A 12,014-nucleotide genomic window follows, 5' to 3' on the forward strand; every position below is an offset into this window, starting at 1 on the left:
GTTTCTTAAATTTTACGACTTCCTGACGGGGATTCGAACCCACGTCCTTCCGGGCGAACCAAGCACGCCTTTACCGCCTCGGCCAGGCAGCCGCTTAAGAAACTCATGAGGGCACATAATTGAAATAAGAAACACGAGGAGCTCTGTTTGAGGGAATTTTACTCTAATTACTTTTTATTGCGATGGACATGTGTATGGAATATTATAAATTATTTCTTCTTCTTAATCTGTTTACCCTCCAGGGTTGGCTTTTCCCGCGGACTCAGCGAGGGATCCCACCTCTACCTCAAGGGCAGTGTCCTGGAGCTTCAGACTTTGGGTCGGGGGATACAACTGGGGAGAATGACCAGTACCTCGAACAGGCGGCCTCACCTGCTATGCTGAACAGGGGCCTTGTAGAGGGATGGGGAGATTGGATGGGACAGGCAAGGAAGAGGGAAGGAAGCGGCCGGGGCCTTAAGTGAGGTACCATCCCGGCATTTGCCTGGAGGAGAAGTGGGAAACCACGGAAAACCACTTCCAGGATGGCTGAGGTGGGAATCGAACCCACCTCTACTCAGTTGACCTCCCGAGGCTGAGTGGACCCCGTTCCAGCCCTCGTACCACTTTTCAAAATTCGTGGCAGAGCCGGGAATCGAACCCGGACCTCCGGGGGTGGCAGCTAATCACGCTAACCACTACACCACAGAGGCGACTATAAATTATTTAATATTATTTAATGTTGAAAAGTGTAGGTATCTTAGGCACAATCGATCAGGTGAACTAAAACCTGTCATGGTATCTTAGCTTCCATACAATGTCCAACACCATCGGCCATTCCACAGGTTATTTGAAAGTTGGTACACATACAGATACGAGGGTTGATCACCATATTGCTAAAATTAATCAATATCGACCATAGAATACACACGTATCGTTACGTAAGCAGAATGAGTGTCGAATTTCAGGGAAAAAATACAGAGCGTTATATGCAGTAGTCAGACGGGATTGCCAGGAATGGATCGCCTAGAACTGTGGAAGACATGGCATTTGAATTCACTTGGACACTTTTGTCCAGTAAATAGTGGCCTCTGTACCCACAGCCGAAGAGATGGCTACCGTTTAACGAAGCTGTGTATTCCTAAAATTATTGTCGATTACCAGTCATTCTAAACAGGAAGTGAGTGTTGTTTTGCTCCTGTACACCATTCCTTGAGCCAATCTCCCCCTCCTTGTTGTTTCTTTTTTCACTTGTTCTTCCGATCCCATTACGGCAGACGTCGTAAATTATTTGGAGCCCTGTGAGAGTAGGTCCAGGGCAAGGTCTCGACCTGCCCCTCCCGCCCTAGCAATCCACAAAGCAGGAAACAAGTGGAGTGGACCAGACGGGACGGGCACAATGAGAAGTGTGGAGCCCGACCCACGTGTCTGACTACCGAACGGTGCTCCTCAGGGGTCCATTTATCATAGGATGATTTCAACGCTGAAGTAAACCACTACAAGTATTGCATGTCTGATTTATAGCCCCATGATGGTTCAGTGCTCCAGTTGATGGAATGCCTCTCTTGTAGACATGTTTGAAATCCGGTTTCTTCAGGGTTGGATTTTCACATTAAAGCTCATGCAGTGTTGACAACCATTCTTAGCATTCAGTACAACTTTCATTGTACAGTAGACTTAGACATTTCACGTTTAGTCTGGGGTCTCCGTGTATGAACTGAGGCACCTCAATAATCCTCAATTTGCTACCAGCACAGTGGTCTCATTTACTCATAGCTTACGCCTCTTACCTTGAAATCATTAAACAACGTCCCTCAGGTATCCCTCTGCTTACCTTACAGTCCATTATTCGCTCCTCTCCCCCCTCGCATTACATGATCCATAACGATGCTGGTCCACAGTCAAGTTCATTCCTAGCCCAGTCTTTACCTCTCCATTGAGAACAAACTCTTGCCACCGCTTCCACCTATTTGCTCCAGCAGTCATCTTTGATATACGTTCATGTCTGTTTCCTCCTGTTTATACTGTACACACTACTGTATAGTCGGTCTGAAAACAGAGAAAGGTCAGGGAAACTTCGTTTGCAAACTCACTTCCTTCTTACAAAATACTGTTCAATGTAACCGCGAACTTTTACTAATCTTCATTCGATTTCTCCGGGAAATACACTTCCGTGTTACTTTGATGGTCAACTCGCTCCAGTTTCGTATTCTATACTGAAATTCAATCTCCTTAGGTTTCTTCCTGGAAATACCGATCCATATTATCAAAATGTTGTATTTGTTATTATTCTCATTCCTTATTACATTAAAGTTTTCTATATAACCTACAATTTTGACCCAGTAATGATGTCCTGAAATTTCTGTTTGTGTGTTTGTAAAAAATATATCTAAGTTTGGGAAATAAAGAGGATGGAAACTTATTGCTCTATCCCATATTTGCTGTCATGGTTGAGGGTAGTACAAGCGCTTTACCCTCGACAGTAACATATTTTATGATTTACCACTTTCCATTCAGATTTTTCATAGGATCTTTTGGTACTACAATTATAAACGTTGTAAAATAATTTCGTGTTGCTATTTCCAGCCGGGTGCAGCCCTTGAAAGGTAGACCCTCCGATGAGGGTGGGGGCATCTTCCGTGTGTAGTAAACTGCGTGTTATTGTGGTGGAGGATAGGGTTGTATGTGGTGTGTGAGTTGCAGGGGTGTTGGGGACAGCACAAGCACCCACTCTCCGATCCAAGGGAATTAACCATTTAAGGTTAAAATCTTCGACCCGGCCGGGAATCGAACCCGGGGCCCTCTGAACCGAAAAGGACTGCGCTGACCATTCAGCCAAGGAGTACGACATACATGTTATTAACGAAATGAAAGTGAACCATGTTCAAATCTTCAAAGCATTCAGCCAATTATCCATACACCCGTATGACGTAGTGACAGTTATTATTTAAACCTCACTGAGAAAGTGGCTGTGTGGTTCGAGTCACGTAGCTATTAGCTTGTAATCGGGTGATAACGGGTTCGAACCCTATTTTCGGCAGCCCTGAAGATGGCTTTCCGTGGTTTCCCATTTTCACACAAGGCAAATGTTGGGGCTGTACTTTAATTAAGGCCACGGTCACTTACTTCCTACTCCTAGCCCTTTCTTGTCCGATTATCATAAAACCTGTCTGTGTCGGAGCGATGTAAAGCAAATTGTAATTTTTAAACAAATGTATTTAAACCTCATCGAAACATCGAGATTTTAATGCAGATCAATCGACGAAAATGGAAATAGACTGGGCATACCGTGAGGAAGGGAGATGAAGTCATCGAGAGAGAGAGAGAGAGTGTGGTGTGAGAGGGAGGGGGGAGGCGGGGGTGTGAGCCTTGGGTTGGATCCCGCAGGGGTAAAGGAGGAAAGCGTGACCCAGGCACTCGTGGTGAACATCTGTGCTTATTGACGCGCTGGAAGAAGGAAAGGCCTGGAATGAGGTAAAAAGTAGGATTGAGCAGCAACAGGACAAGATGGCGATGCCTTATTTCCACAAGAGGCAACAGGAATCATTGAAGTAAGTCATCACGGACAGATTTCTATTATGCGTCAATAATTGAAAAATGCCTCGCGGGAACATTTTTTTAAATTTTATGAGACATACTGTAGAGAGGCCGTATGACAGAGAACTAAAGGAAATTGTCCAAGAGGAATTATCGAATCTAGAGTAGGTTATTGCAGTGGAAAGTACATATTTGTTAACAAGTGGATGGTTCCGTTTTAAATAGTAGGGCCTGTGACTGTCTCTGACAGAATCTTCAAGTTGCTTTATGAAGTCATTAGCTGTCTTGCTTTTTAATCGATGTCTCCATTTACTTATTATTGGGTGACATGTTGACAAGTTAAGATAACGTTGTTTCCTGTTATCCTGCTTGTCTCGCAAATCTCCTGAAGATGCAATCATACGCCACCAATGGCAGGAGCGAAGAGAAAATTCTCAAGGAAATGAAGATTTAAATCATATTTAAGCTTTAGAAGAAAATTTTATTGGTTATTTTACAGTGGAAGTTTGTGGAAACCCGGAACTAGTGAATCAGTCTCAGAATCTCAACAGTTAGGGTAATTCTGGGTTTATTTTGATTATCTTTACCCCACGTGGCTTATAACTGTACCTTGAAAAATATATTTCACCTTCTATTAAATGTAGACTGTAATTATAAAATCCAAACTATATAAATTATATCTCTATAAATATAAATTTATGCACCCACGAAAATAGAGGGAGGGAACATCCAATATAATCATAAACCACATGATGATGCATTAACGCTGTAAATGTAACCATACAGAACTACACTGAAATTCTCTGTAACGTTTACTGCTTGCATAAAACACAGGCTAAAGGTCTTAATGTCTCCCGTATTAATACTGGAAAATAGTAAAGTATTTCCTGATTTTAGGATTTGATCAAACATTCAAAACATTTTCCTGTAAAAATGGATTTTTTTTCGGCTTGTGAATATCTCTTTTGGAACCCTTCAATTAGTTTGCAATGCGATGCAATGGTTATGCTCAGTTCGTAGTATTTACATAGGTCAAGTAGGCTTATTTTATTGTTCATGGTGCTCATATCTCCTATCCTATTCAGGTTCTGCATATATGATGACATGTGTGATGTTTGTTTCCTATCCTGCTCGATACATATGCAAAAAACTGATAGGAGAGGCCCTGGAAATCATAGGTGGGAGAGTAGCTGGAGAAGAAAGACCATTAAGGAAGCAGACAATCAAGCAATATTGGCGGAAAGTGGAGAGAAATTTCAAAAAATGCTGGGCAATTTAAAATAAACTGGCATACAATACGGAATAAAGATTAATATCTCTGGGTCAAAAGTGATGGAAATCCCAAAATAACCCAAATAAATTAACGGAAATATAGAAGGAACAGCGTTAGGGCAGGTATGGTCTTTTGGATATTAGGGAAGCGTTGTAATATGGAATGGAAACAGTAGAGAAGAGACAACGAGAAGGTCAACACAAAGAAAAATCGCATATGGAAAAGTAAAAGAACTTTTATTGGCTATTGCTATTACTTTAGGGTTACGAAAATTATTTGCTAAATAATATGTACGGAATTTCGTTTTGTATGGTGCAGAAACGTGGAAATTGAGCAAGAATAATATCTTGCTAGTTTTGAAATGTGGCTAAGGCGAAGGATGGAGAGAATAAAAGGGACAGATAAGACAAGGAATGTTGAAGTTATCAAGAGGAATAACGAAGAAGAGACATATCAAAGGCGACAAGAAAACGAAAGCTGGTTGGAAAGGACACATACCGGTACTGAAGAGAGAAGAAGATGAGAATATAAATGGAATGAGCGGTCGAAGACGAAGAAGAATTGGAATGATAATAGACTGAAATGTGTTATCAGTTGAAAAGTATCTGGAGGGCGCAGAATCCGTTGATACCTCTCTACAGACAGGTACACTGGTTAAGATTAATGTTCATAGAGCATGTTTTAAAATGCATAAAATGGCATTTTGGGAATCAGTAGAGTTGCAAATATTTTGGTTCTGATCATTTGTAATAATAATAATTTCGTGTGGCTATTTCTAACAGAGTGCAGCCCTTGTAAGGCAGACCCTCCGATGAGGGTGGGCGGCATCTGCCATGTGTAGGTAACTGCGTGTTATTGTGGTGGAGGATAGTGTTATGTGTGGTGTGTGAGTTGCATGGATGTTTGGGACAGCACAAACACCCAGCCCCCGGGCCATTGGAATTAACCAATGAAGGTTAAAATCTCCGACCCGGCCGGGAATCGAACCCGGGACCCTCTGAACCGGAGGCCAGTACGCTGACCATTCCGCCAACGAGTCGGACATTTGTAATAATTAATTAATTGCTTTCGTAATCTCATTCTCCAATGCCATAGTTTACTTAATATTTGCATAAGTTGTAAATAAGAAAGTAATGTTTCTTTCATGAGATCAGCGATTGGAAAATTCCCTTGCTTTAGAACTTCTGTTGTACACAGCATAATTTTAATTCCTTCCTGATAATATTGAAAAATCATAAATCATTTCCAGTATATGATTCTCCCAGTTAATTTCTGTGAAGTAATTTGGTGCACTGGCACTAGGTTTTATTGTGGTCGGAGTGATATTCAGTAACTGTTTCGCTCTGTGATAACTGTGACATTTGTGACAGAAAGAGTCGAGCGAAAACCACTGGTGATGAACCACCCGAGTCAGAGAACAATCTCACTGGAAAGAGATTATATTGGTTTGATGTATGGCCTCTGTGTGTCGGGCGAAGTGGAGTAACATCAGGATGCTCCACAACAAAGGACGCTAAATCACAAAGTTACAGGAGGACGGAGCTTTACGACGAACGACAGAGCAGAAAGTAGAAATTAAATTAGCCAGTAGTCTTACTTGGACAATAGAACTGCGTCTGTTGGAAGGAAATAATTAGGCTGCATACAAAGTTTAATTAGAAGGCGCAGGCCCGATCTACGGATAACATGCGCCGTTCTTATTATTACCTCTAACTTACCGTGTCAGGATAAGCCTAGACTTCGGCAGGTGGGGACAAACAAATTTTCGTACCATTCTTCTTTGTTCTTGTTTCCCTCACGAGGAGACGACTAATAAATAAACTTAAATGACTGGAAAGGATGATGTTCATGAAAATTGTAACCTCACGATTGAAAAGAAGGAAGGATTGAATTTGTGGTTGAGCTCCTTGGTTGAATGTTCAATGTAACGTCCTCAGGTTCAGAAGGTCCCGGGTTCGAATCCCGATCGAGACCGCGATTTTAGCCAAGCCTGCTTGATTCCCCTGACACGACAACATAGTGTTTGTGTTCATCTCACTATACGCTCTTGTCATATAAACACATCGCACTACCAACTGCTACAGAAAAATACACAATAGTGTATTATCAGTTCCACAGATAATATTGATCCCAAATAATTGGTAAATATTAAAATAAGTAATGCATTTTATACTAAATTATGTTAGCATTTGTGTACTAATCAATCAATTTGTGACATTAGGCCTAGTTTTAGACGGTAGATTACGGATGGATTTCCTAACGCAGTCTGAGTTATACAGTCGTCTAATAGACCCATGTGAATATATAATATTATGTTCTTATTAAAATAAAAACGATTTCTTGTTTTATTTTTCGTAGGCTACATCCTCAACTTTACATGTATTACTGTGCAATTTTCTAAAATATGAGAACAAAGTTGTGAGAAGGCGTTAATAACCTTAGTGTACCACAAAAATCAATGTTTTAACACTATTCAAAACACTCATGAATCATGTACTAGCTATCGTACGTGTCTTCGATAAGTCTGCCAAATGAGTGGTTCAGGTAAATGGAGAAAGAAAGCTGATTTGCGCGTGTAAACTTGCCATTTCTACCACCGTCTCCAAAGAACGGATTGAATATCTCGAATATTACTGCCATGTTCATAACTTCCTTCTCCACTTTCCTCAAACACCAAGTTTCATAAAATTATATTTAGCCGTTTTATGGCGATGAATGTAGGCCTATATACGTACGTAATGCATCCATACATTTAAACAGAGAGACAGGATAGAAATTTAAAAGTTGCATTTTCTTCTTATTCTGGACGTAACTGACCCATAAATACCATTTTTATTTTTACTTTTTTACATTCTGATGAAAGGGTAGACAAAACTCATATTATTTAAATTGATATGGGACAAATTTCAAGAAAATTCAAATGGTTGCAGAGATATTGAATACTTGACTAAACCTTTGATCACTAGTGCTTGGAACTTTGAAAATTGATGCATATGAAACAAGTTAGCTACGAGGTTTGGGTCACGTAGTTGTGAGCTTTGAATTCAGGAGATGGTGGGTCTGCAGCCCTGAAGATAGTTTTCAGTGGTTCACGATTTTCACACCAGTCAACTGCGGGGGCTGTAGGTTAATTAAGGCCACAGTCGCTTCCTTTTCAATCCTAGCTCTGTCTTATCCCATCGTCACCATAAGACCTGTCTGTGTCGGTGCGACGTACAGGCAAAACCAACAGTGTATACCTCGTCCCCTCTGTGGGTGGGGGCGGTAGAATAACACCCACGTTATCCTCTGTCTGTCGTAAGAAGCAACTAAAAGGGGCCCCAAGGGCTCTCTACTTGGTTGCGTGGGTTGGCGGCCGCGGGACCCTTAGCTGAGTACAGGCATTGCTTCCACTTACTTACATCAGTCTCCTCACTTTCATCTATCTTATCCGACCTCTCTTGTTTAACTCTTGTTCTTTTGCGACCCCGACGGTATTAGAGCACTCGAAGCCTAGGGAGTCTTTCATTTCCACGCCCTTCGCGGCTCTTGTCTTTCTTTGGCCGACACCTTCATATAACGAAGTGTCGGATCCCTTTTATTTTTTTCTCTCTGATTAATGTTATATAGAGGATAGTTGCCTAGTTGTACTTGCTCCTAAAACAATAATTACCACCACCACCGTAGTCCTCGTCTTCATTCGTAGGTGCGCGTGACAGTTTTCATTACTACTTAGCACTTTTGGTATACACCAGAATAAGTATTCAAGACTAACATTATTCTTAGGTTAAATAAAGTAAGGGTTATTCTCAAGTTAATGCAGGAGCTGCATCGTATTCTCAAACATCGAACTAATCTTCAGATTGTTGGCCTTACTTGTGAAAGCTAGATCCGAACCTAGGCTCATGCAAGGGGAGCTCTTGGCGTCTATCATGTCCAGATGGTATGCTCGCGAGGGGTAGTTCGAGGTTTCAGAGGTTAGGGAACCACTATACCGCACTTGCCATATCGCAGCCCATCAAGCTAAAGTACCTACCATTACTCAAGCTGCTGTGGGGCTGAAATGTGTGGCGACCCCATTGCAGCTGCCACGGATAGTATTCACTGATAAATATACGCCATTCTTCTTCCAAAACCAACCCTTTAATCGTGCAATAACCACTGAACCACCCTTCACCCTCCTGCTGCATGAAATAGCTATATTTTGCCTCTCTCTTGTTGGTTGTTGCTGGTGTATTTACACTACCATTATGTTGCATTGTTACCGACATAGAGCACTGGCCATTCTTATAACGACTTACATGTAATTATCAGAAAAGCTCTTGAAAGAGCTGAAGTTGTCCTTCTTGTGCTCTTCCTGTATCTCGTAATCATGACTGCTGACGAATCGTAACTCTGAGAACAAATTAACAAATTATGAACTATGATTCTTCACCCCTCCCCCCAAGCCCATCTTCAGCTTCACTAAAAGATGCTCGAAGTAGTTTTCCGGCAACATGTTTGTCATTTGTTCCAGCCCTCTCATAAGTGGCAATCGTGACTGATTCTTGTTGCTTTTCCGATGCTGCGTTGTAAAATACTTTGATCATATGGTGTGGTGTGATGACATTCGTCCTGTGAAGTTGGTCGTTTAGGGGGAAGCAGATGGAAGCCGGTCTAGACAAGAAAATTGTTAAAGATTATTTGTACTTCTTGCTGTTCGTAAAATGCGTAGTGCTTGCCATAAACACACAGGTTCTTCGGTTTTCGTCCCATGCCTTCTCCACAATTTTGAACCATAAAAATATAAGCCCATTCTTTACATTTTTAGCTATCTGACGATCACCATACCTTCACAGGATTGTTCACTGTTCTGTTGAAGTACATTTACTTCATATACCTTTGCGTACTGCTAAAGATTAACGAATCTCGGTTTACTAACTCCTCAAAAGGCTTATGATAATTGAAGTTGCTCACATACTGCACACCGATCTCGTGTCGATAAATATGGCTCGTAAAAGAAGAGTAGGACAAAATTCTGGCACTACTGTGCCTCCAAAAACCGTATTCTTCTTCTTCTTCTTCTTCTTCTTCTTCTTCTTAGTATTATTATTTTGTTGTACTTTGTCCTTGGGATATACCGAGCTTCCTCCAGTACTGCGAAATCGGTCTGATCAGAACCACCTTAAAATAATTTCAACTGTGAAATCGCGGACTAGGGTTGAATGACCTGTTGGACTTGTAACACAAAATTTCGTGTGGCTATTGCTAGCCTGATGCACCCCGAATAAGACAAACCCTCCGAGGAGGCTGAATCTGCCATGTATGGAAAATGGCGCGTTACTGTGGTTAAGGATATTGTTGTGTATGTTGTATGAGTTGAAGAGTTGAAGGGATGTTGAGGGAAGCACAAAAATGCAATCCCTGAGCCAGCATTTAAGATAGCAATCCGGGGCCCTGTTAACAATTTTCGGCTACCGAGCTCGATAGCTGCAGTCGCTTAAGTGCGGCCAGTATCCAGTATTCGGGAGATAGTAGGTTCGAACCCCACTGTCGGCAGCCCTGAAAATGGTATTCCGTGGTTTCCCATTTTCACACCAGGCAAATGCTGGGCACGGCCGCTTCCTTCCCACTCCTAGCTATTCCCTATCCCATCGTCGCCATAAGACCTATCTGTGTCGGTGCTACGTAAAGCAAAAAAAAAAAATTGCGTTCATTTCACGAATACTTTGAAGTGAATATTAGTTTGATTGAATCCGTCAATTCTAACTCAGAAGGTCAGCGTCTTACCATCTGAGCTAAAGAGCCCGGACCAGTACAAACAGATGGTAACTCTGACGAGAGAGTACTCAAAGTTAAAAAACAAGTTTATGAATAAACAGGGTTGAAGAATCGGCTTTGGTTATGAATCAGCGGCAATGTCATGTGAGGCCAATGAGGAATTTAAGTAACCCAAGAGAGAAAAAAAATAAAAAATGAACAAATGATCATCAGAAGGATACCTAGAAGGTGAGTCAGACTAATATTCAGTTCAAAGTATTCGTGAAATGGACGCATATGAAACCAGTACGGTGGTTGTAAGTAGCTAGTAAGCCCAATGGAGGCGCTTAGCTCATTCGCAGATACTTGCAGAGTAAAAAGTGAAGCCTACTGTAATGAATGTTGCTGGTTTTACTAAATGCTTATACGATTTTCAAAACAGCTGAGGTGCTGGATTTTGACCCGCAGGAATTATTTTACGTGCTAGTAAATCTATCGGGCTGACGAAGTTGAACACCTTCAAATAACACGGGACTGAGCCGGAGCCGAATACACCAACTTCGGCTCAGAAGACCAACGCTCTACCGTCTGAGCCAAGCACCCTGGCAGTTTATAACCAAAGTATTTATTTATTTATTTTATTACCTGAAGTAATATACGGATTGGAGGAAATTCAATTATTATTATTATTATTATTATTATTATTATTATTATTATTATTATTATTATTATTATTATTGTCATTTCTTCTCACGAACAATTAATGACACTCGTCAGAAGTCAGGTATGGGGGGATATTATGGAATGAATTATTCCGTACAGCCCATGGCTTTGCTACGAGAACTTCAAGTTACACAGTTTGTGATAAGTCGTGATCTACCAAGCGCAAACAGCAGTGGAGAACACATTAGCGAGTTTCCTTTCCGATATGCTAGTCACTAGAATCGAGCGATAAAAAGTCGTGCATACGTCATTCTCCCTCCCCCCCCCCCATCCCCCCACCCAGCTGACTCGGATATATTTAAGTTCCTGTCCATATGGCGGCATCCTGCAGAACTTGAAATAAGATTAATGCGACTGGAATCACAGAAAAATACCGCAGTACATCTAATGTGTTTACATATTCCACCCAGTTCTGCGTAATACCGGATGATTTATTGATAAGCTTATCCATATGTTTAGCGGCGATGTATATAGTCCCAGTCAAGCAATTATTGTCTATATTTAAGAGTAAATATTTTCGACTGTTGCATTTCATTTAAACTAGTGCGTGAACGGCACAATATTATTTCTAGACCAAAAGAAAAGAAATGATATCTCAGTGTCCAGCCAGTTAGCCTAGAAAGAAAGGTGCACCCTCGGTCGAACCGCATGACCTTCCTGACCGAGTGTAGGCTTACTTCCTGCCACAAGGCACAGCTCCTCAGTTGACCCTACAACACTGAATGGTGAAACACATTAGAAAAATCAGAACGTTAAAATTATTAAAAGTGTCGGGAAACGAACC

This window comes from Anabrus simplex, chromosome 1 (genome assembly GCF_040414725.1).
Source record: "Anabrus simplex isolate iqAnaSimp1 chromosome 1, ASM4041472v1, whole genome shotgun sequence".
Lineage (NCBI taxonomy): Eukaryota > Metazoa > Arthropoda > Insecta > Orthoptera > Tettigoniidae > Anabrus > Anabrus simplex.